This window comes from Archocentrus centrarchus, chromosome 8 (assembly GCF_007364275.1).
Source record: "Archocentrus centrarchus isolate MPI-CPG fArcCen1 chromosome 8, fArcCen1, whole genome shotgun sequence".
In the NCBI taxonomy this organism is placed as follows: Eukaryota; Metazoa; Chordata; class Actinopteri; order Cichliformes; family Cichlidae; genus Archocentrus; species Archocentrus centrarchus.
Window position 1 is genome coordinate 1,287,194 of NC_044353.1, and position 26,864 is coordinate 1,314,057.

General features: G+C 43.3%; 2 long non-coding RNA genes and 1 pseudogene across 2 annotated transcripts; 1 reads left to right on the plus strand and 2 right to left on the minus strand.

Moving 5' to 3' along the window:
• Positions 1-961: 961 nt before the first annotated feature.
• LOC115785269 (uncharacterized) lies at positions 962-4,072 on the minus strand. Its single transcript, XR_004020338.1, has 3 exons — positions 3,696-4,072; positions 3,464-3,625; positions 962-1,570 (listed from the first exon to the last, which is right to left on the minus strand). It is a non-coding gene; the product is annotated as an uncharacterized LOC115785269 (long non-coding RNA).
• Positions 4,073-4,187: 115 nt separating this feature from the next.
• Positions 4,188-4,880, minus strand: LOC115785211 (uncharacterized). The gene is made up of 3 exons (XR_004020332.1): positions 4,775-4,880; positions 4,512-4,675; positions 4,188-4,324 (listed from the first exon to the last, which is right to left on the minus strand). It is a non-coding gene; the product is annotated as an uncharacterized LOC115785211 (long non-coding RNA).
• A 1,123-nt stretch (positions 4,881-6,003) lies between these two features.
• Positions 6,004-16,552, plus strand: LOC115784240 (SE-cephalotoxin-like; annotated as a pseudogene).
• The last annotated feature ends 10,312 nt before the right edge of the window (positions 16,553-26,864 follow it).

Below are 26,864 nucleotides of genomic sequence, written 5' to 3' on the forward strand. Positions count from 1 at the left end.
ATTCTCATGTACTATTTTATATTATTACAATAATATATAATGAGGTTCAGTTAGCTTTACACAAAAATAGCAGGTAGAAACGTCCTCCAAAGAACTACTTTTACTTTCTTACTTTGAGTACATTTCAGAGCCTGTACTTTTTTACTTAAGTAAAGAAGTTGAACCAGTACTTCGACTTTTACCAGAGTATTTTTTAACACAAGTACTTGTACTTCTACTTAAGTACAGAATGTCAGTACTTTTGCCACCTCTGATGATTTCAAAATACAAGCAGCTTTTATGAAATGCATTCAGTTTACTCCTGATGTCTGAACAAAATGATACGCTGTGTTTCTGATGGAGGTAAAAAATAGATCTTAATGAAGTAAATGATAAAGTGCTTAATGTGGAGACAGCAGGTAAACGCAGTGCTGTCCAGGTGCAACAAAGGTGAAATGTGGTTTGTGGATCTTCCACAACAGCTGAAGATAAGGTCCTGCTGATCTGTTTGAATAAAATAGAGTGATGACAGCTGCAGCTTTCAGTGGAGGCCCAACTGCCCATTTGAGTAGACAAATATAATCTCCTGCAGTAATACCCTTTGAATTTCCACGATGAAGATAAGCTTCTCACTTTTCACAGTTTGAAATTTGCATTCTGAGAAGAACAGCAGTTCAGTGTGATCGTACTCAGAGCTTCTGCTGCAATCACTATTTCTAACACTGTTTACAAAAGAATAATAGTACCACTACAAACAGATATACCTGCCTTTATTGTACTCATAGTACAGCAATATGATGTCCGAAAAGACAACTGTGCAAATGCTGCACTGGAAATTGAATAAAGGAGGACATGTCCCCCAGGAGTTGGTCAGGGGGACTGCTCGAGTGACCCCACTCACTATATCACTGCCGTCTGCCCCTCAGTTTTATCAGCACCTTAGCCATTGAGGGTTTTTTTGGGGGGGGGGGGGGGGGGGGGTGGATGAGCACTGCTGAAGTCTCATCATGCGTCTGTCCCCTCAATTTTAATAGCGCTCTAGTTTTCATACAGACATGCTCACTGTTTACATTTCACTGTCCACATGAGTGGGGAGGGGAGCAGGCGAGTCTTTTCACACCCCTGTTTCCTGCGCCCGACCCAGGGTGGGGGTTGGCTATGGTGCTGAGGGTGGAGCTGACTGTATTCTAGGGTGGCTGCTGGCTCTGGGGGCACTCATTCATTTTATCCCCACTGGTATAAAATGAATGAGTGTGTAATTCATTCACCTGGATGGTGAATGAATTACACAGTAAACATTTGTGCCTGCAGTACTTCCTCCAGTACAACACAAAGGGTCAAATCAGCTTTCTCTCAAACCATCCTGATTATAGGTAATTACATTTATGCTGTCACTGCTGCTAATACAGCAGTTATACCTCTGAGCATTTCAGTTCATTATGACACCAATGAAAGACTGTGAGGATCATTAAAATGTTTCCTAAATGTCTGAAACAGGAAGTCAGTCTCAGGGGTTTCCATCATTTTTGGACGTCTTCCTGTGGAGTTTGGTCTTCCTGGGTGGGTTTCCTCTGGGAACTCTGGCCTCCTCCTGCAGGAAGAGGAGGAAACAAAGTTAGGTTGTTAAGTTCAGTGTGTGCAAGACTCACAACTCACTGCACTGAGCGTGCTCAGTGGGGCTATTCTGTTGTCCACCAGGAGGAGCCAATTCTCTCAAAAGAGATGAATTTCAGGAAACGACTCAGTGATTCAAAGAGCTCATCCTGACCCTCAGACTGAGAGAACCTGCAGAACCTCTCTGTTACCTCTGTCTGTATTTGAATCAGTGAATCTGACTTCCTTCCTCCACCTGTGGTCATGTGACGTGGATCACCTGAATCAGTGTAAAGGTTGCAGACACGTTGGAGCGGAATCAGCTTCAGAAGGAAGAAGCAAACAGGCCGCGGCTCAGCTTGAACAGGTTTGTGATGTTAACAGCAGATTGTTGCCTTTGTGTGAAATGATTACAGCAGGAAATGTCCACAAGTGTGTGTGTGTGAGCATGTGTATCACACACACACTCAGCGTCAAGCTCTCTGTGGGACAGTGGGAAGGAAAAACTCCGTCTTCACAGGAAGTAACCTCAGTTATCAGCTGGAAGAATGAAAAACATCACCTCCAACATTTCAGAACATATATTGGTGTGATCACAACATTGTCACATTAGCAAGTGTAACTGTTGCTACATTACACAGCTTAGCTGTGGCACTGATCTTGGCTGTAACATCACAGCTAGAGTCAAAGACTCATAAAGATCTGAGTTGTGACAGTGTGATTGTTGCACCTCAGACACACAGAAGCTGTTGTGGTGACCTCTGACCTCTGACCAGTATGAATGAAGAGCAGAGAGACCACAGTTATGAAAGACATAAGACTACTTAATATTTTAATGACTTATTTTTAAGAGTCACAGTTTAGTACAACAAGGCAGGACAAGAGTATTATTACAGGGCAACATGAAATACCAAGTCAGACTTTATGCTTTATAAGTGTGTATGCAGTGATATGAGATGTACAAATATAAACTGAAAAACAAAAGTGAAACAGACAGAAACAGGAACGGCTGTGTGGCAGGCAGAGAGACCCAAACAGAACAGGAAACTCACTCAGACTCAGCTTTATTCTGTGGGACTCACACAGGAAAACATACTAAATATTAACAGGGCAGAAACATGAAATCTAGGAAACACAGCGGAAACATGGATACACAGAGCAGACAGCATGAGTCACAAACAAGGACGTGATGAAGAACAGAGGAGGACGCAGACATGTTATACCTGAGGTAATCAGGGAGGGTGGGGACAGCAGGAGGAGGACAGGTGAGCTGAAGCGAACTAACGAGACAAGGGACTGACAAAGTAAAACAGGAAGACAGACTGACACAACACAGAGACGCACACACTGAGATACAATACACATGAATGAAGTTCACCTAACAAGTGAAACAGGCGGGGAACAAAAGGCCCAAAGAACAGGAGACATTACTGAGGAGACAAGATAACTGAAGCAGGGGAACAGACCCCCACGAGGACAGGAGCCAGAGAGAGGAGGGAGACTGGAGGACACAGAGACGGAGGCAGGAACACAGGAGCAGCACCCACCATCAGAACTCCACCACAAAATAAAGGACCCAGGCACCATCACACAGCACATGTAAGGAAAATAAAATGTATACAAAGTGTCCTGAACTGCAATAATACAGCATTCATTTTGCTCCTCCTTACTATCTGCTTCTGTCTTGTTCTGTCTGAACGACAGCTTGTACTGTGGTTACCCAGAATGCACTGTGGTTCCTAAAGAAAATCTCCAAAAATCATGAATCATTAATTATTCCAAAACAGCTGGGATGCTGTTGTGATTACATAAAGGAAAAGTAATGGTTTTAAAAGCTTGTGAATCTGTGAGTTTTGTGTTGTGCGGCTTTGACAAATGCAGGATGACTAACCGAATAGAGCTTTAAAAGCTCTGAACAGGTCATCAGGCTCTTGTTCTGACAGGTCCGCTGAAGATGTCACTGCAGTGTTATCAATGCGTACTGGTTCATCAGAGCATCCTCATCAATCTTCATGGTTTCACGTCTACAGTGAGATGCAGGGTGGCTTCAAACCTGGAGAACAGGAGCACCTTAGACAGAGCCGAGGTGAAAACAGAGAAGTTGACGTTTTTTTTGCTGTTACCTGGGAGGAGGAACGGGATAACGATGCAGTTTCTCCCAGCTTCACCGTGCTGAGTCTCAAGAATCTCAAAGTATTTCCGTGCACCATCTTTAGGTTTTAGAGGACCCAGCATGATGTTAGGAATCTTTTGATCTCCAGCCTTCCTCATGGAGTTCCACTCATCTGGAAGTTTGGTGGGTCGATGCTCTGCATCAGGAATTGTGCAGCCCTTTTCTTTTCTACTATAAAACTCTCTGTGCTGAGGCTTCATGCGTCCTGTAGCTGCTTCACCATCAATGGCACAGTTCCAGGGAGAATACAGGAGCACATCAGTGATTCTGGGCTGAGGCAGAGAGCTGGCTGACACCCTGGAGCCTGTGATCGCTCCATGTGCCACAAAGATGATGTCAACAATGTTGGAGTGGTTTTTCTTTTCTTCCTCTTTAATCTTTTCTTCCAGGAATTTAACAATGTTGTCAGATATGTTTATAAGTTGGAACAAGGCCTCAGACTCAGGGTTTTCTTTCAGCCACTGCAGGGTGACCTCATGTTTGAGGTTCTCCATCACAAATTTTCCTCTCTTCCTGCTCCTCTGACTCCCCCTCTTTCCAATGGCACGTTTAACTCTCATTAATCTCCGGAAAACATTTCTGTAAGAGAAATTATGAGTATGAGAAATTAGGAATAACTTTAGTTCCAGTGCTGGAGCTTGAAATGAGGCGACTGTGTTGATGTTGTGTTTAACTCAGAATATGAACACAAACCTTCACAAAAGCATTTCTTCCTCTCTTTGTATTTATGTCATTACTCTGTAAATAAAGTTATTTTCACACTCACTCGATTTGCTGAAGGTCTTTCTTCATCTCCTCAGACTCATCCCCGATGGCTCTGGCGTTCTCTCTCAGGCTCCTACTGGCTTCTGTCTCACATACATCCAGGTTTTTGCAGTTGTCAACCAGCTCTGGAACTGAGATCACAAGTCCAAGTCCTCCTCCCACCATCTGACCATGAAGAGAACATCACATAAATAATAAAACATGGAGTCTCATTTATGACTGTGACACAAAAAAGGTCTTACAGAGGTGTACAACACTCCCTACCTGCCTGCACACTTGAAAACAACAGGTGGTCCTCAGCTCACCTTCTCATCTCCATCCTCTGATGGAGAGTCTCCATCACACCTGCTGCTTCAGGACACACCTGAACTTAAACAGGTTCCCAAATTCAGTTATGAAGTTACTGAAAGGCAGTTTAATATCAGATGACTGATATTTAACAAGAGAAAAACAACAACAGTGACCCAGACTCTGGATCATGAAAGTGATGAAGGGTTTTATCATTCATGGCTGCAGTCCTGATTTATCAAATATGGCACATCAGTGCCTACATTCACCTCTGTGTAAGTGAGGCAGGAAACAGCGCCCCCTACTGTGTATGTTACTGATCTGTTACAGTCAGTGATACACGGGCTGCTGCTTTTGCTGCTGTTTTTCCTCCTGCACTCCTCGCTGCTTCCTTTGCTGTTATTGCTGCCATTTGCTGGATCAGGGACACATCTAAAACCTGCAGGACAGAAGGAGGCCTGGACGTGAGGATCCTTGTTTTAGGTTATTACAAATATCGTCCATGTTCTAATATTACAGGAGCCGTCTGTGCAGCATGGCCTCATTCCCCTGCTGCCCTCAGCGGTGCTCACAGCTCTGTCTCTGCTCTTTGTTCAGCCCCCCCCACAGTCACTTTACAGTAAATGCCAAATGTTCCTTCACACTGACCGTGATGTCTGTTTTTCTTATTTCTGACAGGAAGTGGAAGCAGAACAGTTAAAAGAAGCCCACCCTGAGAAAAAAACAGGAAATCTGCACACAGACTAACTGTTACCAACGCCTGTGACAGCAGCACAGTGAGCAGTGGTTCACACGGTTCTGGGTTTGAACCTGCTGCTCTTCTGTGTGGATATTCAGAAATCCTGTGAACACTTCCAAAGATTCAGATTAATTCAATTCAATTTCAATTCAATTTTATTTATATAGGACAGCCTGATAATAATGAATTACAATAGTCCAGCCTAGTCAAGTCAAGTTCATTTTTATAGCACATTTAACACAGTTTTGTCACAAGAGAAAGGTAAAGATATTAATTTATTTAAGATATTAATTGGTGAATAATGGTGATCTTACAAAAAGGTACATCTGTATCTATGAAATTGTTGTTCAGACAACTGCAAATAAATCATGCTTTAACACTGTCCTCTTTCCAAAACTTCTAATTTTTCAGTGTGCACGTGGGCGGTTTGGTGCTACTTGGTGCAGGAGAGGCTGGGTTTTTGGATTGTTGGAAGTCAATCAACGGAGAAGGAGGCCTGTGTTGAAATTTGTTCGCCGACGAAATCCTGAACGACTACTTCGTATTATACAACGGTATGTTAGACCTGCAGGTACAATTTTGAGTGACTCTTGGTGTTCCTACTGCAGATTGAGGCAACATGGGTATATACACTACCAAGTCAATCACCAGAGGTTTTTTTGTGCACCCTGCTACAGGAGCACATACCCAGCATATAGAAAGGTCCTGGAGAACCTTTTAGCAAGAGGTGTACCGTTTCAGAGGCAACATGACTGAGAAGTCACTGAGAGAGAGCCTACATTTTATTGAGTGGAACTACTGGCTGGGTAGACAACACAGAAATGGACCCCTTGGTCGCCTTTTCAAGGATATAAGAGCCATAAATCCAGTACAATAACATCACCCCTGTGGCTGGAGCCTTTTTGCATGGAGTTTGTATGTTATCACCAGATCTGTGTGGGCTCTCTGGCTACTCTGGCTTCCTCCCACAGTCATGCATGGGGTTAGATAAATTGGTGATTCTAAATTAGCTCTAGGTCTGACTGTGTAAATTGACCCTAGTTGTAAATGTGAATAGTTCGTCTCGGCATTAGCCCGGTGACAGACTGGTGACCTGTCCACTGTATTTAAATTGGACATTTAAAATATGTATTCCATTGTCATCCAGATATAAAATGTGCTGTGAAAGAGGATCTTCTACACTCCTATGCAATTTCAAAAACTATTTTAAATAGACCTCTTAGCTATGCTTAATATTGTGATCCTCAAACAAATACAATGCATTGTTATTTTCCAGCGAGCTTTTAATAAATGTTTTATGCATGTTTATTTTTTAAATATAATACTTAATGTTTTTCAAACAGGTAGTTTAGCATTTTCCATAAGTGTTTCCAGTTCATCTTCAGAACTCTTGACTTTTGTTTTATTCAGTGATTAACTTGGCAATAAATACAGTCAGTTTTGCATTTTACAAGCCTGATTCCTGCTTATTGCACAGAAATTACCATAAATATTTCCATTTAATAAGCCAACGCATTAACCATAATATTTAGGCTATTAAGCAAAGCAGAATGCTGAGAACCTAAGGTATACTTAATTGAAGCCTTATAACATGGTAATATGATCCTATTACATTAAAACATTAGCCAATATTACTTCATAATTTTGCGTTTATTACAATTTATTAAAAATTGTGAAACGTTAAATGCATAAACATTACTTCCTTATTGTTATCTGTATACTATATTTTTACCACATTTTTAAGCTACTATTACTAAAGGGTTTAGCCTCATGGGCACATCTCCGTTTCCACAGCATTACCATCGGTTTTGGGGGCCTTAAGATCCATTTACATAAATTTCAGTGGAATATTACTCAAATGTAACCGCTGTTGTTACAAGCAGTATTACCTGATATTAGCTTTGTGGGCACAGGGCAGAGAAAGAGGAAAACAACATAAAGCATTTGGCGATCAGTCATGTGACCCACTATATAAATGGTAAATGGACTAGTTCTTATATAGCGCTTTTCTACTCTGAGCACTCAAAGCGCTTATACAACACGTTTTACATTTACCCATTCACACCCATTCCTACAAGCACTTCCCTATGTAACTAAGCTAAGGGCTTTTTTTAAAATTGTCTAACATTCACACACATTCATACTCCAAGGCTTACAACAAAGAGCAACTTATACTTTCAATTCCTGGCTGCAATTCCTTTTCCTGGCTGCCTGGTGCAGCCAGAAATTGAACCGCCAACCTTCAACCTAGGTGACCTGCTCTACCTCCTGAGCCTCAGCCACACACAACCAATCAGTGCACAATGGACAAAAACAGGCGCTCTATTAGAATTCAGTCCAGCACAAAAACTCACTTCATCAGTTCAACAGATTGACCGTCTAACCACAGGTGATCACACCAATTCACCTCTTACCTGCTCTTAACTGCAGTAAACAGCTGGTTAACACCGATCATATCACGGCTTAGATGTCAGAGCAAGCGTAATTTGAATTACGGTAATTACACGACTGTTTCTCCAATCTGAAACATCCAAACACTTTCTGAAAGCTGAGAAATTGTGCTTCACCCAACATAGGCTTATTAAAGTAATTGTTGCTGAAAGTCTGTGAACGGCAAGATACTATACTGTTTTTGTACTGAGCACAAATACTAATACATAAAGTTGTCCATACAACTGGGGACACTCGACACACACACACACACAAAGTCCATGATCCAAAATGGGGACGTTTGTGTGACTGAACCTCTTTGTCATCCATATTTAGAAGTCTATAATATCAGATCATGTCAGGATATTGCTACGTGAGCACGAGAAACCTGCTGGATTACAACATGCACTCATACATCCACTGATCAGGCGGTGACCTCAGCATAAACCAAGGGACAAAACAAAATGATCAACTATGATCCATAAGTTACAATTAACAGCATTCAACTTGAACACTGAAGAATCCATACATTCAGAAGCAGGCCAAGGACTGTGCTGCTAGAAGAGGTAATAATTGTACTAGTTTTGTATCCTGAGGCGTTTGCCACATGGATGATTTCTGTAGTTCAGATGTCTGAATCTCTGCTATGAATATGAATAAGAGGACAATGACTACCCTGTACTGAGAATGTGTTTTGTTGGCATCTGACCGAAGTATACATAAGTACATAAACTGTTTGTCTTTGTAGTTGCAATGTCACGTACCTTATTTGCAGTGGAGGGCAGTGGTACCAAGTGTGAGACAGGAAGTAGTGACTGGTCGGTGGCGTTTGAGACATCAGCAATGTCATGTCCACATTTGAAGCAGAAACCTGCAGTTCAACAAAGGGATAGCATGAAGACACACTCCTACCAAAAACCAGTAAAGACGTACACATGATTAAAGTCTCATCGATCGGTTCTGTAAAGGATGCTCTGTGACTAGTGAGTGAAGGTACCCTAAAATGACAGCATACTGTAAGCTCCAAACATCAAAAGAAAGATGCACTATAATGTGAACACTATACTGTTTTTGTACCAAGCATAAATGACAGCTGACATGTTCTTGTTAGGGGCTCGACACACGGGGAATGACGTCGCTCGCTCTCCATTCATTTCCTATGGAACTTGTGTTATGAGGCGACAATCGCTTGGCACAAGTTCCATAGGAAATGAATGGAGCGGGCGCGATGTCACTCCCTGTGTGTCAAGCCCCTTAGTGTTTCCGAGATGGTGCAATCAGAGTCTTGTGTGGCGCTGAGCACCTGTGGAGCAAATACTGGTAGGGATATTTCCCTTCTAATCATGGCCCGTGATTGGTAGGGACATAACAGACGTCATTTGATATTTCACGGGAGGTGCAGGTCAGGTTATAGTGTAGATTTCCCGCTTGATAATTAATGGTAATTAACACAATGCTCAAGCATAAGTGCTGGCATTGTTGCTAGCCACTTGTGTAACGGCCACAAAGACAGCTGCACAATAAATCAGGGCTAATATGGAAAGTGACAAAATCATTTTAATAATAATCAGGGGTTTTTGTCGATTATAATGTGTTTGTGATCGTTTGGAGTCAATATTGCTATTAAAATCAAATTTCACATTTCCTTGAATGTGGCCTGCTAACACCCCTGGGTGTACACTATGGCTGCTGGTGTCGCTAGGTTCACGTTTCTCAGAGTCACCAACAACAAGAGTTTGTTCCTCGGTGGGTGTGTTGCCAAGTGTAGAAAACGGATAGAGAATGGGTTAGTCACCCAGCCAGCCTGCTTTCCCAGCTGCTCAGGATCTGCTGGGGAAGCTAACAGTGTTTAAGCTACCTTGGTCTTCACCGACTACAGGGGCATCACTAGCTACCGAATTTTTCAGAGTGCTGAGCCGAGTCTCCAATTTACTGAGCCTGGCCTTCGAAGCTACATGTATTACAAGTATCTTTTCTTGTAAAGGAGGCCGTGGAGTAACTAAACATCTGACACAGAGCAGGAAAGTGCAGGAGGGACGGGAGAAGAAGCTATGCTGCTAGTGAGTCGGCTAAGCGCTAAGCTAATAGCTGCGCTAAGCTTGCTTCCCAAAAACCACAGAGTGAAAATGTGAATATAATTTACAGGTAATTCAGCAAAGAATATCAGGTAAAAATTATTTATAACTCGTTAAATTTAATTGAACAAAATCAAAATGACTTCAATAATTATTTCAAACACAATTACCTGTCATTGTTCAGCTGTAGTCCGTGTTGTAGTGCTGTGGTGTGTCCCGATCTTCTGGATCAAACCACGTATGGGAGGAGGGGGGTGGATGGCATGATGTCTATATTTTTTAATATTTGTATAAGATGCATTGACTTTAAATAGTATGAATTAACAATGCATATTAAAACACATTATTCTAAAAAGAAAAAAAAGAAAGTAGGACATTTTTTTAAAAATGCATTCATGTTGGAGCTTCTCTTTTCCTTGATGGAACCAATCACAAGCTCCAGTCTTGGAGTTGCCTGCTAAGTTTCTCCCAGGCCTGAAGCCAGTCTATTAGGATTACCGAAGAGGATTCAGCAGCACACTTCTGACGTTGCTGTTTTTTGGATTAATTTTTATGAAACCTTGAAGTTTTTCTGCAAATAAACGCCTACACAGAAAGGATTATGATATTAATTTGAAGCAGAAACAGAACTTTAAAGGGATTTTCAGCACGAGCATTGTTCAAGACATGACATCATCAAACAGTAAGTTGTTAATATGCAAGATATGTGTTAGCTTATGTTATGTAGAAGTGCTGCTCTATTGACTGTTTATATGGAGTGGACATTATGTATTTTAATTCTACATGTTTGTTTTTTGTTTGTTTGGGTTTTTTTACATAAATCTTGCCACATATTTAATAACTGGGTGCTATGCCAGTCTAATGAAATCATTTTTATCAAAATCAGTCATTGAACAGTTGGCATACTGCGCATTTGTGGCATTGAGCTTTTAAGGGTCATGACTGCCGTTTGTGGTCTTGACGTGTGTCATGTCAGTATCTCAGAAAATTATAATATTACTTAATACCAATACAAAAAAGGATTTTTAGAAATGCTGGCCAACTAAAACGTATGAACATGAAAAGTATGAGCATGTACAACATGCAACACGTAGTTGGGGCTCCTTTTGCCTGGATTGCTGCAGCAGTGCGGCGTGGCATGGAGTAAATCAGTCTGTGGCACTGCTCAGGTGTTATGAGAGCCCAGGTTGCTCTGATAGTGGCCTTCAGCTCTTCTGAATTGTTGGCGCTGGTGTATCACATCTCCCTCTTCACAATACTTCATTGGTTTTCTATGGGGTTAAAGGTCAGGTGAGTTTGCTGGCCAATGAAGAACAGGGATACCATGGTACTTAAAGCAGGTACTGGTAGCTTTGGCACTGTGTGCAGGTGCCAAGTCCTGTTGGAAAATGAAATCTGCATCTCCATAAAGTTGGTCAGCAGCAGGAAGCATGAAGTGCTCTAAAACTTCCTGGTAGATGGCCTCGTTGACCTTGGACCTCAATTTCCCCACATTTCTGAATGGGTTTGTTCCACAGTCCTCTCCAGGGTGCAGTTATCCCTGTTGTTGGACACTTTTTTCTACCACATCTTTTCCTTCCCTTCTCCTCTCTATTAATGTGCTTGGACACAGAGCTCTGTGAACAGCAGCCTCTTTAGCAATGACCTTTGTGTCTCGCCCTCCTTGTGCGAGGTGTCAAAGGTCGTCTTTTGGACAACTGTGAAGTCAGCAGTCTTCCCCATGATTGTGTAGCCTACAGAACTGAGGGACCATTTAAAGGCCTTTGCAGGTGTTTGGAGTTAATTATCTGATTAGAGTGTGGCACCAGGTGTCTTCAATATTGAACCTTTTCACAATATTCTAATTTTCTGATACTGAATTTGGGCTTTTCATTAGTTGTCGGTTATAATCATCAAAATTACAATAAACATTTGGAATATATCAGTCTGTGTGTAATGAATGAATATAATATACAAGTTTGACTTTTTGAATGGAATTACTGAAATAAATCAACTTTTTCATCAAGTACTTGTACTTCTACTTAAGTACAGAATGTCGGTACTTTTGTCACCTCTGCTGCTGTGTGATCATTTTCAGACTGAATAGAAAGTCACTGTCCTTCCTTCATTTAGGCCATAAGTTTATGTTTGTGTTTATTGAGATCCCCATTGGCGTCAGCAGCACACTGCATCAGCTGTTCTTCCTGGGGTCAGTTTACATAAAAACACAAATTACATTAACAACAACAAAAGCAAAAAAAAACACAAATAAACAAAAATCATTACAGATCTAGTATTCAAATAACACATGCTTATGTTCATAATTTTTAAGAAAGACAGACTTTAGTTTAAGATCGGGATATATTTTATATTTCCCTTACATAAAAAATGTTATAACTACATTGATTTTTATAGTATATTTTCAGTTGCTTCTTAAAACTGTCTGCAGTGCTTTGTTTACTGTTTTGTGGTAGTGAATTCCATTCATGCATTGCTCTAAACATGACTGTACGTTGGCTTAAACTAGTTTTACATTTTGGCAGAGTGAAACAGTCCAACCATGTGCCTTGTTGAGTTATCATGGGTATCTTTGCTAAATGGTAGTTTTTGGTAAAACATAGATGGACTTTTTACTGTAATTATGTTATTTAGAAATTTTGTCAGTGCATGCAACCCTCTATCCTTCACCCATAACCAGGAAAGCTAATTATGCATTTCAGCAACATTTGTTTTAGTGCCACAATTTAGAGCCACACGTGCTGCCTTATTTTGCACCAGTTGTAATTTTTTAATATTGCTTAATGATGTATTAGACCAAATAACAGAGCAATAATCTAAATGAGACAATACAAGAGTTTGAATGACATCTGAGATTGTTTTAGTTAGATATTCAGAACATCGTTATTTTTCTTTTTTTAGCCTGTCATTCTGGCAGATCTTGCAAACAGAACTGTGATCTGAATGTGTTGCTGTGCCAAACATATTTGCTATTTCAAGGTGAGCTCTATAGGTTCTCTGTAGGCTTCTCTTGTTACTGTGTGACCCTTTATTTTATTTGAGTTATTTTTAGCATACTGTGTGACAAATTTTGCCAGAGCTGACAGGCTTAGGAAAAAAAAGAAAAGAAGAAAAGAAAAAGAGAGAGAGAAAGAGAGAGGGGAAAAAAGAAAAAATAGGAAAGAGCACAAGTAAATAAACCAAATAATTAGTCACTTGTTAAACATAAAAGATACTAACAATACTTGCAAAATTAAAAATTGTGTGGGGAAAACAAAAATTGCTTGGTTACACAAACCAACCATTTTGTATTATGATTATTATGATATTATGATTATTATCCTTAAATCGCAGCACTGTTACATCACTATAGGAATGAGAGTGTGGCAGATGTGCAGTGGCTCTGACACACAGGCCTCCGATGGTAAGCATTCAAAAGTAAGTGGACGCTGAGCTGCTGTATTTGGTGTTTATAACCAGTGAACATGAAGCAGTTAAATGCAGATCTTTTTTGGGTGGTATTGAGCTTTCATCTGAACCAACCCAAAGGTCGTTATGAACAAGTCTCCCCCAATGTGGCTAAAAACCATGTGACTGAGGGGAGGCATGGCCTGTCCCATAAACATGGCTGATTTTATTCAGTCAAGCTCAGAGATTTCTCCAAGACTCCAGCAGCTTTACAGCCTTCTGAGCGCACCTTCTCTGGACCCTCCAACCCTCTTTGCAGGTCTGTTTAATTTGCTGATTTTGTCACTAAGACTCAGTGACTCAGACGAGTGATTTTGCTCACAGAGCTGTGGTAACTGACAGAATCTCAAAGCTCAGTCACTGAAGTTTAATCAGGCTTAAAACTTATTCTTACATTTCTTATATATTCCTTTACAGTATGATGGCAGTTGTCATTAAAGGTGTGTCATGGAAACATGACAGCATGGCCGCTCACAACACAAACAAATGAGGCCAAAAGAAAAACAGAAACTGTGACGTTAAAACAGGAACAAAATAATGTAAATAAATGTGCTAATTAATAGAAAGGTAAACAAAGACAAAATCAAATAAAAAAATTTCCCTTTTCGGTGTTTTCATCAATAACTACCTTTATTTTTAAAGGCAATGAATTTATTCATTAGGTCTTTTATTGTGGCGGGTCCAGTTTTGCATGTTTGTCAAGCAGCTTTTAGTTGTTCTGTGGTGAAACCAGTGTTGTTGTCATTAACGATGATTATTTTACGATGATTTAAATTATTTTGTTAAAGACACAGTCTGAGTCGCAGGCCAACCAGGATTCAAAATAAGAATATTAATCATAGTTTTATATAATATGTAACTTAATTGCCCTGCAGACAAGATCAGGTTAAGCACGTGTTCCTCATCCATTGCTAATATTTTGGGAACATGTATGTTCACTGCACTTTAGCAAATTCTGAGAAATAAAGCCCCAAATGCCAAAGTGAGAATGTTTTTATTTACTGCATTTTTGGAGTAATTGATTCCACTGTTAAAACTAATTGGTCAAATTAATTTGTAAAGACTAATACTTTCTTCTTTTTTCCCCACTAAAGCTGGACTAAAACTAAGAAGTATTTTTGTTCAAAAGACTAAAACTAAAACTAAAATGGTTGCCAAAAACAACAATGGGTGAAATTGCAGATGTGTGTGAGCTGTCAGAGTTTATGAATGAACAGCTGTCAGTGATTTGAGCCTTTTTAGCAGCTTTGCAGAGTGAATGAGTGATGATGGCACAGCACTGAGACTCATCTGGAATCAGAACAATCAATCAATCTGAATAATCAATCAGCTCTTTCATCTCGTTTGTCCTGGAAGTGTTGAAGCAGCTGTGGATCAGATGTTCACATCCTTCATGGATGTGAACCTGCACCCACAGAGACTGCACGTCCAATTAGAAATGACTTCTATGTTGTGTGTTACAGTCATGCTGTCCCGATGGCGGTCTGCCTCCATGCTCTTGGCTTCACTGATGTTTCTTTACTGGACGACCTCTTCTGCCCGGCCCCACGACCCCCTCCCAGCTGACCTCTCACAGCCTCACAGGGTGGTCAGAGATCTGCCTGAGGACAGCAGAGACCAAGCTGATCAAGTTCTGAATGCTGCCAAAGACTCTCTGTCTCTGTTTAAAGATGTGATGGAGAACATTAACCCAGATAAGTCGGTGGGTGTGATAAAGAGCCTTTCCAACTTTGCTAGCCTAGCGCCTGGCATCGGAGGTGTGGTCTCCTCCGTCATCAGTATGGTCTTAGCCTTCATCCCTCAGGAAGACCCGGTGCTGAAGGCAGTGAAGGAAGGCTTCGCTGAAGTAAACAGGAAGCTGGACTCTCTCTCCATCCAGATCTCGGACCTGGCGACAGACGTTGAATGGTTCAGCTACGTCAGCGTCTACTCTCAAGATGAACTCTGCATCCTCAACGCCTGGACGAAGTTCAATGAGTTTTGAAAGAGCGGCGAGTTGATGCAACGAGAAGACAAACAGCATCTGGCACAGACGTTCACCAACTACTATGAGAACACAGGAGCTGAGACCGGTATGACCAACCTGTACCATTACCTGACCGTCAGCAGCACATCTCTGAGCGGAAACATCAACGGAAGTTTAAATGTAACGTCAGTCAGATCAGCAAATACAACCTGTATTTAAGCAGCTTGCTGTGGAAGGGGATGGTAGCCAACCAGTTCTACTGGAAACTGATGGGATTCAACACAGCAGCCAAAGAAGCTGGACACACTCAGATGTTCAAGACGGTCTCTGAAGCTCAGATATCAACTGTGGACTTCTGTCTGAACAACTATGAGCAGTACATGAAGAATGATGTGATAGAGACCACCAAAGCTCTCAGTCACGATAACAAGCAGGACATCGCTGTGCAGGTGAAGCAGGTTCTGGACCAGAAGTACAGCTGGTACAGCTGGGTGGTGGTGGTGTACGATAAATTTCTAGGTGATCTTATAACCAATTACAGCATGGTGACGATCCCTGTGGACAAAGTCACTGTGGCTGTGGGCTACACTCTGAAAGAGGAAGAGGACACTAAAGCAGAAGCAGTGATAAATGAGCTGGAGTCGTGTTACCAGCAGATAAACACCTACATGTACGCGGTGCCCACCTGTCCTAATGCTGCCCCTAAAATATCTCAGTGCAGCCGACAGGTGGATGCAGCTCCAGTTCAACAGTTTTTCAAAGTGATGCATGCCAGCTTCAATTATTATAGGCTCAAAGTGGAAGTTCCAAAACCCACGAAGGCATTTGACTGCCGGTGGCCTGATATAGATCCAGTTGAAAGCATAATCTCTGTCCATTACTCCCGCTCCCTCACCGTCTGTCACCCTGATACGTGTCAGAATGGAGGGCGGTGCAAGCGGCTGCTGCACTCCAACCAACACCTGTGTGACTGCCCTGACAGCTACCTGGGAGACAGGTGTGAACACAGGATGAACGCCACGGTGCCGACAGTAGATGCAGGTTTTACTGTACAGAGATCAAACTAAATCTGTGATGGAGGATCTGTGCACGGACGACCACATCACTGCGCTCTGAGCTCGTTGAACCAAAAAGCATCATTAGATAAGATAAGATAAGATAAAACTTTAATAATCCCACGACGGGGAAATTTGTGCATTACAGCAGCTCAATACAGAGAAAAAATGAAAAGGATGAGTAAGAACAAATAACTAAACTAAAAACTAAAATTCAATAGAATAAAATAAAATAGAATAAAATAGCAAAAAACTATACACATATACATAAGCACTATATACATAAATATATATATCAGTGTCAATACCCACATTTACATATACACACATATACACACACACGTCAAAACACTATATAAAGATATCAAAATATTATATACATTTGTAGCCGGTAAGGTAAGGTACACAGCATACACGGTATGCATTATATGGGTGAGTGTAATAAATAAAATGTATCTGACTGAATAAAATAAAAACTGAATAGAATAAAACAAAATGATTTTGTCTCAGAACAGAGAGACTTCACTGAGAGAGGTCAGTGTCCTGGTCCATCAGCAGTGAAAACACGATCACCTGATAACAAACAGATTTCTGCTGAAAATCAAACATTCATGTTGTCTGTGTTCAGTTATAACACAGGAACTTTAACTCATGTGTGCATCACCCCTAACCCCTCTTTGTGTGTACCATTAAAAGCATTAGCACTGTGACCACAAATAAACACACTGTGAACCTGAGCTGTGTCTGAGTATAATGCTGCATATTATTGCTCACTCATTAATAATCATTCAGACTGCTTTGTAACCCGGATATTCAAATGCACCATTAAAGTCAGAGTGAAGTAGCTGAAGAAAAGAAAAGAAAAGAAAAAAAAGGGTGTTTAAGGCTGTCATAAGCTCATAGTCAGAGGAACTAAAATTCTGTGAATGAATCTAATCAACATCATTAAATAAATCCATAAATATAACCTGATGTCTGCTCCTTTGATGTGTGTGTGTGCATGTGTGTGTGTGTGTGTGCACGTGCGTGTATGTGACATAGTTAAGAAAGCTCGTGCAATAACAGCATTCAAATCTTTCATACTGCATGTTTTACATAATCAGTGAGGTGCAGGCCAGAGGCCACAGAGACTAACGAGTAATGATTTCTCAGTGATGGCGTCGCACAATAGAGACTGACAGCAGATCAGTTTCTATTCATGTGCTGCCCAGTTTCTGCTGTTGGGAATCAGATGTGCCTGCCAGCGTCCTCCTGTTCTTCCAGCTCTCCGTACGCAGTCAAACGCTGTCAGCTCGTCTGCCTTCAGCTGCTGATGTGATGGAGGATTCCTGCACACAAAGGTGTAAAAACATTCAGTCTAGTTCTTACAAACTTTAGCAAAAATGACAAAATGATCGGTGCTTCCTGTGTGCTACAGGACTCAGTCCTCTGTGTTTTAATCTCTTATCCTTTTCAGGGGGGCTGGAGCCTATCATGGGCTAAGAGGCAGGGTCCACCTGCACAGGTAACCAGCCTGACAAACATAGAGACTCAGAATCAATGAACCTAACCCCACTGACTGCATGTGTTTGCAGTGTGGAAGGAAACCCAGGCAGACACAGGGACAACATGCAAACAGAGAGGCCTGATGGTGGAATCGAACCCAGGACCTTCTACCTGTGAGGTAACAGTGCTAACCACTGTAACAGCCAGAGCAACAGGGATGGGATATGTTGCAAGGTTGAATGATGCCACAAGGTGGTGTTTCTTCCTTGTTGTGTGTGTTGGACTGAGAACCACTGCAGAACGCCGCTGATGCCCACCCAGCCGACATCTTGGAGCGCGAGCTCTACATTGTGACAAGCTGATCGCGGGACTCTCTGTGCCTATTGTCATGTATGATCTGGCTATGTAGAACCGTGGAGACCTGGCATTTGATGGTCGTAAGTTCTGCCAAATAAAGGCACTGTATTCGGAATCTTGTCGGTTATGTTTATGAGTTACCCAGGCATGGCTAGTGCTAACCCTAGCTAATCTCGCTAGACTCTCCACCCGCAGTTAGCCCTCGTTACAAATTGGCGCCCGAACATTGTTCCTTGGACCTCTTCTCGAGCACACCGACCGAGGTTTGGATTGGATTCAGTCGATTTCCCGATCGCCAACCACGGATGTCTGTGTAAGTGGATAATTTGCTTTTTGTCCGGCTCGTCCATTAAAGCAAAGCTAACCTCCCCTGGCGTGACCGTGACTGGGTGTGATGGATTATATGACCGCAGCACGCCGGACATTCACAAAGTAACTTTTTTGTGCTGGAGAGAACTGAGGTATATTACAAGAAGTACGCCAGAAGTTTTCTTTTGCCGTGTTGGATTTAAGGACTATTTTGGAACTTTACTCTTCATCGCTAACTGACTGCGAAGTGTACAGACTCCGCTTATAGCTGAAAAAAAAAAAAAAAAAACGTTTTTCTATTACCTACAGCGTTATTTTTTTATTGTTATTTTGCTGTGATTAATCGATGTTTTGGTGAACCTTGCTTCTTTCATTCATTGTTAACTATTGTTCTTTGCAGGGCAGTGTATTTTGGGGTGTTTTTGCTATGTGAATTTGATGTTTTGACTTTAAATCACTGAGATTTGAGATTTCAGTGGTCTTATAGACTACAGACTTCTGGCTGCTAATAACACACTCTAATAACACTGTGTTGCTTATTTAAGGTGCAAATTAAAAAAAAAATCAATGCAGAATGGCATGCCATCCGGATATAATGGATGACGAGGTTGACTGTCACTCTGACATGGACATTGTTAGCCTAACAGAGTACTTGGCTCCCCAACCCATAACTTCTGAGCTTAACCAACAGGTTCAAGAGTTACAAACAGAGGTTGAAAGATTACGAGAATGTCTACAAGACTCCCTCAGCCTGCAGAAGAGTATATTGAAATGCTGGGATCAGTGTGACAAGAAAGACTGTGACACACACGCAGCACAACAGCCAACCTCTAACCCGGTAGCCTCGTCAACTCCATATTCACCAGCTGTGACTAAGACAGTGCCCCCATCCCAGGACACAAAATCCTGTTCTTTCCTGCAACAACATTCCCTGGAACTGAACAACACGTCCAGGATGATTGCTGCTGCTTTGCACCATGCTAAGCTGGAGCCTCCAGTATTTGCAGGTGATACTGGGGTGCGCCCAGAGGGCTGGTTGCAAGCTGTCGACACCTACAGATCCTCCTTGAACTTAACTGATGCACAGATTTTGAATGAACTGCCTTATTTTCTTGCAAAAGAACCAGGCAAATGGTTTAAGGCACTTAGCTCACATGTTGTGTCTTGGACACAATTCTGCCAGCTTTTCAGGACAGTGTTTCTACCATCTGACAACCAGGAACGGGTGCTAAGAGGCATACTTGACCGTATCCAGTCACCAGAGGAGCCCCTCCCTACATTTGTGGCCCACATGCTCGGTGAGTTTAACAAATTAAGGTGTCCCCCTCCAGAACAAGAGCAGATTGAATTGATTTGTAAACATTCTCTGGAAAAGTACAGGGTTGCACTATATGGCACACCTGTCCCTTCAGCTATGGACTTGCTGCTGCGGGCTCATGAGCTCCATGCAGTCCTTGGGCCTAGTGGTCGTCAGTCCTCTCCTGCACGCTTCAGAGGCAAGCGGGACAACGAGCTTCACTGCTTTAAGTGCTCTCGGCCTGGGTTCACGTCCCGCACGTGCCCAAGCTGCACCATCGTGACCCACACTGAATCTGACATGTCCCACTCCCGACCTAGACTTGTCGGAGCCTCCTCAGTAGCTCCGCCTGAAAATGTGGTCGAGCCTGAAGCTGAAACACACAGGCTCACAGCTGTTGACCAAATATCCACCAGGCAGGCGGGAAACCGAAAGGGGGTAAGGACATTTTACCGAGGCAACCCTCCCCCCAGGCATTGATTGAGCCTCACCCAGATGCCATGACCCCACAAGAGCAAATTGTTCTGGGTCACATGGAGGATACAGCTTCTCAGGCACCCTGGAACACACCACTAAGAACCAAAGTAAACTTTAAATCTGTATCCACAGACGCCACTCTTGACACAGGGGCGTCTCTTTCTGCTGTACGAGCTGACCTTGTCAAAGTGAACAATTCCTACCCTTGCAAAACTCAGCAGTGGACAGGCCCCCCTGTGATCCTTGCAGACAATGCTTGCTGTTCCCCTGATGGTGTTGCTTGGCTAACCATCGGCTTCATGAACAAACGTTTTTACCACCGTTTTGTCATAATTCATAACTTGACAACCCCTTTCATTTTGGGGATGGATTTCATGATCAGAGCTTCATTAACCATCCATATCCCCTCCAGAACTGTATACATGGACGACACCCCGTGTCCTGTGGCGAGCGAAGAGGAGGATGAAGCGGCTGACTTATTTGTCGAAGGAGGGATGATCATGTCCCTTGACTCACTGGAAACAGCGCTTGTCTCTAAAGTTGTGGAGGCAAACCTTGGGGAGGGCCAAAAGTCAGCTTTGGTCAGCCTCCTCACCCACTTTGAGGAGATGTTTGATGGTCATTTAGGCCACACCTCCCTCACTGAACACATGATCAACACTGGGGATGCAAAACCTATAAATCTCCCCCCTTATCGCACCTCCCCAGCAAAGAAACAGCTTATTGAAGTGCAGGTGGATAAGATGTTGCAGGATGGCATCATTGAGCCCTCCACCAGCCCATGGGCTGCCCCAGTTGTAATTGTGAACAAGCCTGGGGCCGATCCGAGATTCTGTGTGGATTTTAGGGGCATAAACCAAGTCACACAGAAAGACGCGTACCCCTTGCCACGTGTTGAAGAGTCACTTGACTTCCTTGCGAGAGGGCGGTTTATCACAACACTGGATTTGGCCCGTGGATACTGGCAAGTGTCGGTTGCGGAGGAGTCCCGACCGAAAACTGCTTTTATATCCCACTGTGGTCTTTTCCAGTTCCGTGTACTCCCCTTTGGTCTCTGCAATGCACCTGCCACCTTTCAGAGGCTAATGAATACTGTCCTTGCAGGGCTTGTATACAAGACATGTGCTGTGTACCTGGATGACATTGTGGTTGTTTCCCCCACTTTTGAACAACACCTGGCTGATCTAGGGGAAGTGCTCGAAAGGCTCAAATCTGCAGGTCTTTCTTTGAAACTTAAGAAATGTCAGTTCTGTTTGAGTGAGCTCACCTTCCTCGGCTATCGCGTCACTCCTTATGGCATAAAGCCTGATGAAGACAAAGTCAAAGCTGTGTTGGAGTTTGGTGTCCCATCCAGCGTCAAACATGTCAGGCAGTTTCTTGGCCTGACAGGGTACTATCGCAGGTTCGTAGAGAACTATGCACGCCATGCTGAGCCACTTCACGCGCTCACCCGGAAAGACACAGCTTTTCACTGGGATGATAGGTGTCAGAAATCCATGGATCTCTTGAAAAAGAGTGTCACTTCGGCACCTGTCCTCAGATTTCCTGACTTTGGACGCCCTTTCTTCATTCACACTGATGCTTGTGATATTGGCCTTGGGGCAGTCTTGATGCAGAAGGATAAAGAGGGTCGAGAGGTCGTAATCAGTTACGCAAGTCGCTCTCTGCACAAAGCGGAAAAGCCATACTCTACCCCCGAGAAGAAGTGTTTGGCTGTTATTTGGGCTCTCGAACATTTCAGACCTTATGTTGAGGGCCTTCATGTGACTGTTTTTACTGATCACAGCAGCCTCAAGTGGCTAATGTCCCGGCCTAACCCTTCTGGCCGACTAGCCCGATGGTCCTTACGACTCCAGGACTTTGACTTCAGCATAGTGCACAAGGCCGGTGTGAACAACAGAGTGCCGGATGCACTATCTCGCAACCCTCTGCCTAATTCCTGCAGCACTCCTACAGATCTTTTGCCTGAGTACGCTGTCATTGACAGTTTGGATCTCCGTACTCTGCCTCCAGTACTACTGGCGGATCGCGAACATGTTAAGCGATTGCAGTTGGATGACCCAGTCACTGGCCAACTGCTCAGAGGTAATGAAATGGACCTCAATAACATGAATGAGAGTGACTCCTCATTATACACTGTGTATGATGGTCTACTCTATTATAAAGACCCAAAACACAAGTGTGGATTGCATCCATTGAAGGAGCTTAAATTGTATGCTCCTACGTCACTCCGTGGTACCTTGCTCAGCTACTACCACGATCACCCCACCGCGGGTCACCTTGGTATTTCTAAATCACTGGTGAGACTGCAGTCCAGGTTTTTCTGGCCTCAAATGGCTGCGGATGTCAAGCGTTATGTTGCTTCCTGTTCGGTCTGTCAGCTCACTAAACCAAGCCAAAGGAAACCAGCTGGTTTCATGGTTCCTATCATGCCCCAAAAACCCTGGGAGTACACAGGGGTGGATTTTGTCGGGCCACTGCCTCGCACTGCCTCAGGGAATGCCCATTTGCTGGTCTTTGTTGACTATTTTTCCAAGTGGGTCGAGGTGTGTGCTGTTAGAGAGGCTACAGCGCAGGTGGCGGCCAGTAAGTTTGTCAGTGAAGTTTTTGCCAGACACGGTACCCCCACATATCTTATCTCAGATAGGGGCTCACCGTTTGTGAGCGAGTTGTTTGAGCATGTCCTCTCTGCACTTGGGTCCATGCATCGCCTTACCACAGCCTACCATCCTCAGACTAATGCGACGGAGAGGGTGAACAGGACACTCAAAACTGCTATACGTGCTTATGTTGGAGACAAACACACATCATGGGATAAGTTTCTTTCCCAGATCTGCTTTGCATTGCATACTGCTCCCCATGACAGCACCGGACTAAGCCCTGCCATGATGCTGTATGGTCGAGAACTGGAAACCCCACTTGACCTCATTACACAACCTTCCTCCTCTGAGGTGGATGAATCCACTGTGCCATACCCAGAGACTCTTAGAGCCTCCCTGCAAGAGGCACATGATCATGCCAGAGTAGCACTGGCCCACAGTCACAAGAGACAGAAGCATTATTATGACTTGAGACGCCGTCAGGCTACATATGCTGTTGGTGACCTGGTTAAAATAAAGTCCCACCCCAAGTCTGATGCGCAGGCTAACTTTGCTGCAAAACTAGCACCTCTGTACTCAGGCCCACTGCGTGTCACTCAGAAGCTTGGAGATGTCAACTACAGACTGACCAGGCTGGAAACTGGTGAGGACGCCGGTGTTTTTCACGTGGTTAATATGCAGCCTTTTCACACTTGGGACTCAGCTTCTTCTGCCAGGGTCTCTGTCCCTACCATGACAGAATATGGGACCGCAGGACCTTCAGACTCTGTTTTACGCACTTCCCAGGCTGACACCCAAGCTGGTTTCCCTGCTGTGGATGTGCGCTACACTGTGCCTGATGATGCTGACTGTGGTACGGATGACAACACTAGGCACGACCCTACTGTGGATGTGTCTGACACCAGCCCGGATTATGCGAACCGGTATAAACTAAGGCCGAGACGTTGCCCCAGAATTACGTCTGGTTGGTCGGATAGGAGGTGGACAAACCCTCACCACACCAAAGGACTCGACCTGGAATAGAAAACAGTTTTGTTGTGTTTTGAGTATTCTGATTGGCGTAAGTGCCTCATTTGTTGTGTGCCAGCCCACAAAAACTAGTAATTCAAGGGAAGATTTTGTTTGATAGTTTTTGTATTTTATTTTGTTTCCTGATCCAGTGGTCATAGTTTCTCCACTGCTTGATTTTGCCTCCCACATTTGTTTTGATTTCCTGTTCTCTTTTTTTATAATGTAGTTTGGATTTGTATTGAGAAGTACACTCATTCATCTCATTCTGTTAGGTGCTTGTTATGTGGCTGTCCGGTAGTACAACTAACTCAAGACGATTTTGAAATTTTTTTGCTCTGTTTACTGATATGTGTGTCATATGCTGACTGTGATGTGTTTCCCTGAATGTAACCACACTTTTCTATGTGAGTTATGTATGACCACATATTAAGTGCAGGGGGTCTGATTTTTTTCTGCTGTGTACGGCTGAGGACAGCCGTATTGTAACCAGGGGGGAATATGTAACAGCCAGAGCAACAGGGATGGGATATGTTGCAAGGTTGAATGATGCCACAAGGTGGTGTTTCTTCCTTGTTGTGTGTGTTGGACTGAGAACCACTGCAGAACGCCGCTGATGCCCACCCAGCTGACATCTTGGAGCGCGAGCTCTACATTGTGACAAGCTGATCGCGGGACTCTCTGTGCCTATTGTCATGTATGATCTGGCTATGTAGAACCGTGGAGACCTGGCGTTTGATGGTCGTAAGTTCTGCCAAATAAAGGCACTGTATTCGGAATCTTGTCGGTTATGTTTATGAGTTACCCAGGCATGGCTAGTGCTAACCCTAGCTAATCTCGCTAGACTCTCCACCCGCAGTTAGCCCTCGTTACACCACCACACCACCTTGTTTTGTTTGTTAAAAGTTTATTAATTTTGTTACATTTCCACCAAACTGCAGTCAGTTCTCCAGATCGTATTAAAATCAGTCTGAGCTTTGTAAACTCTTCAGTCCTTCTTGTCTGTGAAACTGATGGAGGTGGAACATCAGCCCCACGATGTCTCCATAAATCTCTGTGTTCACTTCTGTTGTCACGCTCATGTCGATGCTTTTGCTCTTAATGACCAACTAAGCATCATTTTTCTGTAATGATCCTCTTTTGTGCTCACGTAAGATTTCAGTTGAAGTGTGTGAGTCTGTTGGTCAGGTGTGTCATCAGCATGGTGACAGTGTTACCTGAAGGAGTGACGACTGTCTGTGAGAAAATAATGGAGCTCAAAAGAAAGAAATGAGAGGAGAGACGGAGGCTGAGATTAGACACAGGCACGAAGATCTGTGTGGTAAGAAGGCTCTGTTCCAACAGGCCTCAGCTTCATACCTGCAGCAGCACACGCCCTCTCCCAGCAGGAGGTGTGTGCTCACACTGCTGCACTCTGTGGGAGTTGTGTTGGATTCATTTTAGGTCACTTTTTTGTGTTTCTGTCCTTAGAGGAAATATAATGAAGTTAAAGCCAGGCTCCACCTGTCTCTGTTCCACTCTGAGGGTTACACCTGAGCAGCTGTGGGAGGCCGGCTGCAGTGCGGCCCTCTGGATGTGAACACTTCCTGTCCTCAAACCCGACCCATGTCAGCGTTTCCAAAATGAGCGCCGCTACAGTCAGCAGGAGACAGCCTGGTATTAGGACGTATGAGCTACATGCACTTTAAAATCATGTTTACTGTGTAATGTTTAAGCTTTTCCTGAGGTATCTAACAGCACTGAGTCCCCACAGACTCTCAGTGAGAACAGGTGGAAAGTTTTCACACCCACCTTGTTATTAACTCAGCGTGCAGAAAGAAAAAGCTCAGAGCAGAAACGAGTAAGCAGGAAAATCCCCCAGCCGGCCGTCACTGAGCAGGTACGGCTGAAGATGACGGACAGCTCGTTGGAACCAAAATCCCCCAAAATCTCCAGCATTCATTTAACAGAGTAATTAAGATGCAGCTCCAGCTGAAGTGGGCGGAGCCAGTTGGATGGCTCCACCCACTCTCATGGTGCAGGAAACTGCTGTTAACCAGTCAGTGCTTCCTCTTCTACAAACATGGGTTACACTGTAGGAGGAACAACAGTCACTGTGGGAACACACTCTGTGTGTACTTACAATGATGTAACACATGTGTGTTGTTGTTCCAGAGTGCAGTCTCCATCCCAGCTTAGAAACCTTCCCAATAAAGAAACCAGGACAGAGAACCATAAAGGCTGGTAAGCTCTGAGTGACTTTAAGTCTTCTAATAGACCTGCAGAGCATCACAGCTTACTGAGCCCACACTCCTCTGTGAGGACTCCAGTGAAGGCTCTGAACCAGGACACAGGCCTGCCATCTAATAGAGATCTCTACAGAATCAAAATATCATGGATCTCAGTGAGCAATATTCATCCTAAAGTGCAGTTCATGATTCATTTAACATTTTCAATATTCCCACTGTCACCGAGTGCTGCTCATAAAAACACCTCTTAAACAGTTAAAGAGTTCACACCTACTAGACGTCACAGCACTGGAGAGAAACCTGCACCTACTGAACTAAACATGGTGGAGAAGGTTTCAAATGTGCTTAAAACACCATAAATACATTTACTGGTTAAAACTTCTCTTTTGATTGATTTCTTCCCATTTTTCCTTTCCTTTTACTTCCTGTGAAGCTCTACAAGAACCACTGCACATGAATCGTGTCCAATAAACACGCTCGTCTTTTCTTCCCTGCAGTTACCGTTCTTAAGGGGGGTGCAGGTCCCTCACTGACAGACTTCATCACTGAACTTTGAGTCGACACTGTTTGGATTCCTCCATCAGCCGATGAGAGAT